Raw genomic sequence first — 5,743 nt, 5'->3', positions numbered from 1 at the left:
GCAACAAGAACATTATGTAAGAACACATGCAAAGGGGTCTAACATCCCTAAGTTAACTGTCAGAGGTGCTTAGATGGATATGACCATGTTTCCCAAGACTGTTCTGTGTTTATTCCTTCTTTGGCAAGGCAGTAATAATGATACCTATGTTAGAACATTGTAGAGATTGGTGTGTAAGCAACTGAGAAGAGTTAATCAGTCACTGCACTTGTAGAGTAACACCTTGTATTAACTATGTTTTAGCTAACCAAACTGTTGTGGCAGAGGCGAAATCATTGCTAAAAGTCATACGTCTAGCTTGTGGTCCTGATGTAGCTCAGTCACACACTGCTTTAGGAGTCTGATTGATGCTGTTCTTTTAAAATTACTGTGAGAATAGAGTTGACTCTTAACATTTCCAGGAAAACTACAATTTTCTGAAGGACATGGGAAACACAGAGTAGAAATTATGAATCTTTGTAGCTTTGTGTTAAGTTGACCTCCTCTGGGCAATGTTGCTTATTAATCTCACTATCTTTCTGTGAAATATGGATTAAGGGTACATGTTCTAGAAACATCCATCCCTTTGGAGATGTAGAATCAGCTCATCTTTCCATTTCTCATTTTGCTTAATAGAGAACATACTTGGTTCTTTTAGTTTCTCTCCTGTTCTGATAAAGTACTTTGGCAAAACAATATAATAGTTTATTCTGGCTCACAGCTCAAGGATATGGTCCACCATGATAGGGAGACCGCAGTGGCAGGAGCATAACATGTAACATTCACAGTTGGAAAGAAGTGATGACTACACCCTGTTGCTCATGCTCAGTTCTCTTTCTCCACTTAATCTAGGCTCCCAGCCAGAAAATGGCACCACCTACATTGAGCAATCGATTCCTCAATCAGTACAATCAAGGTAATTCCCTATGGATATACTCAGAGGCTCAAATCCCAGGTGATTCTACATTCTGTCACCTTGACTAGTTGACAGCACAAAGCATCACAATGTCTATTAGAAATACCCTTTGATTCTGTGGAATGGTGTTGCAAATTGCTGTAAGATAAGCTTTTAATAGGTCATATACATTAGTGTAGATAGTATATGAATTAAGAAAAGGCCCTCTGTTAAGCTGAGTAGAATGTTCTGGTTATTCCAATATATGTATGCCAATTAGAGTGTAAGACAGCAGAGGGTAGAGGAGTCTTTTCTGTTCCAGTCCACTCCCCTTACCTTCCTGCTACTACCTACCCTCAACATCCTCCTTTAAAATTTCACACCCAGAGTAAACATTTGAAAACAAAAAATGCATCATTCCAAGTGTCTCTTAGAAACCTTTCCAGGCATGCTAGGACACACCTATACTCCTACTACCTGGAAGATGGAACCAGGAGGATCAAGCCAGCCCAAGCTACATAGAAAGTTTGAGGTCAGCCATGGTTACATGAGATTCTGTCACCAAAAATAAATAAAACCTTAAGAACTAAGGGTTGTGTTTAAAGTCCTTGTAGCTGTCCCCCAGCTTCTTCTCAATCCAGTACTATTTCTGTTCTCTTTAGAGTTTGTCCTCATCGTGACTGTGTTTGTGTTTCAAATGTTTGACTTTGTAATCCTAACAATGCTGCATGCTTAAAATGCTGTTGGTAAGCTGTACTGCTAACAGTGGCAAAACCCTTTCCTCCTCTTTCTTTAAATATAACTTAGAGAAGTACAGTTCTCATGTAAACAATCCACTGATTATCATTCTTGTATTTTTTTTTGGTTGTATATATTTTGGGTGTACTGGCAGTGGGTATGGGAAGGGAATGGGAATCTTTCATTCCCCAAACATAATTTAAGATTCCTCATTCTCTACTCCAAACCCTGAGACATTCTTCAGTGAATGTTTAAGAAACACTAAATGGGTGCTGCATCGTTGGATGGCAGTGAGGCATTGTGGTGATACTTCAGTGGCTACATGTCGAGGTCTCAATTGCCACGTGTGAGTGGTGATTATCATGTTGGAGGATGCAGAACATTCACATCACTGGGGGGTGTGCTGCTCGATCCTGGTTCTGCATTAGAACTTAGCTGCTCTTCTCTCCCCACCATCTCTTACTTCCACCTCTATCAAACAGCCCCTGCCAGTCCTTTTCCCAAACTTAGGGCGTTTGCTTCTGTTTTGTGACCCATTTGCCTTAGCTAGGGCAACCTATGTGATAATTAGATTGGGGCTATCCATTAGAACCTGTCAGGATCATCAATGGGTGCACAGATGAGGGCAATGCCTCTCCTCCCTGAGTCTATCAGTAGCACAAAGTTCAGCAGTAAGGAGCAGATCCCCTAAGCCCACCTCCATGCCTAACTGTTGATAGGTTTGTTCTTCTGCACATTCTGAGCATGCATCCACAGATGCTGAGCTCCTGATTGTAATGGATGCCTTGCCCAGAAGATGGCAGGTTGGAGCCCTTCTCCCTATCTTTTGTGGCTTACATTCTTTCCATGCCCCTTTATGCAGTGTTTCCTTAGGCCTAGAGGGAATGTTTTTATTCTCCACACCCCCGCCGTATGTATGTTTCTGTGTACACACTTGTGCATATAAGTGTAGAGGCCTGAGAAGACCATAGTTTAATATCAGGTGTTTTTCTCTACCTCAGTTCACCTTACTTTTTGAGATAGGTTCTCTTGATGAACCAGAAGTTTACCAATTTGGTAGAATGTTTTGCTAGGGGCTTGTCTTTGCATGTTCCAAGCATATGCTACTGTGCCTGGCTCTTAACTGGGCCTCTGGAGGATCTGAGTTCAAGTCTTATGTGCAGCTACTACTTTCCTCACAGACACCTCTGCCCCGCCCGTTTTATGTTTTGCCTCCTCGGTAGGAAATAAGAAGAAATTTGTGTCTTATAATTTTCTTATCCCTATATTCACTCAACAAGTGTTTTTGATCATACATTATATACAAGTCACTAAAGTAAGCGCTGGGAATTCGGTTGTGGATAGGATAGTTTCAAGCCTTTTCCCATGGGACGTGTATTCTAATGGGAAAGGCAATCATTAAGTAGTCAGATAAATAACCAGAATTATATCATAAGATGTATCATAGCTGTTTGAGTGACTCTTGAGGAATTGACTAATGCACACTGTCCCACCAGCTTCTTAGCTACTGACAAGTTATAAGCACAGAAAGCTAGATAGTAATTTATGGCTGAGGCCCACAGATACCATCAGCATTTCAGTGCAGTCAATAAATTAAGTAATGTTCCAGGCTGTTTTCTGTGTTTTTCTTGTTTCTGACATAGAGCAATGATTATGTCAGTTGCTCTGTGGTTTAAAAGCCACAGTTATTCTGGGAGGACACAGTTGCCATCAGTGAACAATGACTGATCCAGAAGAATTCTGGCCGAGGTTTTGCCAGTGATGGAAAGAAATGATATGTTCTAGCAGCAGCCAAAAGTTATGCTTTTTCTAGCTGACGGCAATCTTTTTGTCTTGAAATGTTTTCTATATTGTGACTTGTGTCCACATGAGTGACCGCTGAGGAGCAGAGATCATGCTAATTCATTAAACAGCTCTTACCCACAGATAACTTAAAGTTGTCTGGAATATCTAATAGATGTTTTTGATAATAACGTTCCAGAGAATGATACAGAAGATAAACCTGGAACATTGGGCCTTTGCTGTTGCTTATTATTTTAGTTGTCTATCTTTCTTTACACCCTCAGTGCTGTTCAGTGTCCTCAGTTCTAGAAAGTCCTAATAGCCTTCTTTAGTACAAAGGGGGCTGAGAACTGTAGTTCTTTTCTCGGAGATTTTTTTTTTTGTTAGTGTGTGTATCTTAATCCCTACTCCTGTTAAATGATGTGCCAGTGGATGCTGACACTGTTGGTATAAGCAACCACTGATTATCATATCTGTAATCATCTGAAGAGAAGAAATACAGAGTAAAGGAATGGAAGTAATTGGGCTGGCATGATGGCTTCGAATGTTCCTGAGGATGAGACTCCCTTAATTCTCGTTGGGTGAATGTAGTGACTGGATTCTTTCCCTTAAAGTCATGTGGTAGTTGCTGCAGTTCCAGCCACTCCGGATTCCTGCCTGGAAGGTGCTAAACAACAGGCAAAGATAAAAAGACGATGTTGTTGATTCAGTTATTCCCTGTGAAACCCTTTTCCTGAAGCCCCACAGGGTCGTACCTACCTCTCATACTGTCACCCATCATTGCAAGGAGTGGCAGGAACAGTATCCTAGCTGTCATCAGCTGTCATGCCAAATGATGTAGTTTCATTATAAGGGACCTTAGTAGCATGGGCATTGTGTTGCAGCTAGATAGGCTGGTGCATGTGTTAGAGAAACAGAGAAAGAGAATACAGAGTTCCAGGCTGGCTTGTGGACGTCCTGTTGCACATTTCGATAGCTAAGTAAAGAAGTGGTGCTGGGAGCAACTGCTGGAGAGAGATCTCGTTGGCAAACAGCGGAGTGGGCAAGAGGAAAGCCAGTCTTAATCTCATTTTTAATGTTTTTTATTTGTAAATTGTTTAAAATAAAGTTTTAGTTACTATCAAAAAGCAGTTTTAAGGTATGTTCTAGTGTGAAATAACTAAATGTGAATTAAATGTAGCTCTACAAAAACCTAGAAGAATGTCCATTCTCCTGGTTATGTTACCTAAGTGCTTCTAGTAAGTTTCATTTAAATCATTGCTAGTCCAGTTAAACCCATGACCACAGTATTGATCTCTCAGAGGAGAAAACTGGGTATCAAATAAATGTTATTGAAACAGATTGTATTGACCTGTCTTTCTTTAGGAATCCTTACTTAATAATTCATATACCATTACACGACTGTGGATCATTAATGGTTCTTGGTAAAGGATGTCATCAGAAACTAAAATCAATTTTTTATGTTTGAGTGAGAGGGAAAGTGATCATTTTTCATTGTTTTATTTTATTTTCTTTCCCAGGAGTATTCTCCCTACATGTATGTGCCTCATCTGTGTGCATGGCCCCAAGCTAGAAGAGGAGTCAGAATTCCTGTAACTGGAGTTAGACTATTGTGAGCTGCCACAGTGATGCCAGAAATTAAATACAGGTCTTCTGCAATAGCATCCAGTGATTTCAGCTGCTGGCCATCTAGTCCAGTTTTGTGTTGTTTGTTTTTCAGACAGCATCTCATTGTATAGCTCAGGTTTGCCTCGACCTGTCTGTGTAGCTGAGGATGACCCCAGTGGATAGCTAATCCTCTTGGCACTTCTTTCCAAGTGAGCCCCACCACACCTGTCACATTTCTTTATAGTTAATTTCTTTACTTTCAAAGACTTGACAGGGGACTAGGTCCTCTGCATATATGTTACAGCTGTGTAGCTCAGTGCTCTCAGGAGATTCCTAACAATGGGACCAGTTGCTGTTTCTGATTCTTTTGCCTGCCTTTGGGACCCTCCTCCTCCTACTGGGTTGCTGTGTCCAGCCTTAATGTGAAAACATGTGCCAGGTTTTATTGTAGCTTGTTATGCCTTTATTTGGTTGATGTCCCTGGAAGACTTGCTCTTTTCTGAGGAGGAGTGAAGGGGGGTGAGGGGAGATATGGAAAGGAGGGGGATGAGGTGTGTGGTAGAACTGGGGGGAGGGGAGGGAGGGAAAACTTCATTTGAGATGTAATTTATGAGAGAAGAATAAAAAGAAAAAAAACTCCAAGAAAAAGTCCCAGCACAGGACCAGCTCAATGAACACTTTGGCTATTTAAAAACAACAACAAACCAACAACTAACAAACAACCATGACAGAATACTTATT

This window comes from Grammomys surdaster, unplaced genomic scaffold (genome assembly GCF_004785775.1).
Source record: "Grammomys surdaster isolate TR1022 unplaced genomic scaffold, NIH_TR_1.0 322, whole genome shotgun sequence".
Classification (NCBI taxonomy): Eukaryota; Metazoa; Chordata; class Mammalia; order Rodentia; family Muridae; genus Grammomys; species Grammomys surdaster.
Note: the sequence above shows the minus strand (reverse complement) of the source record.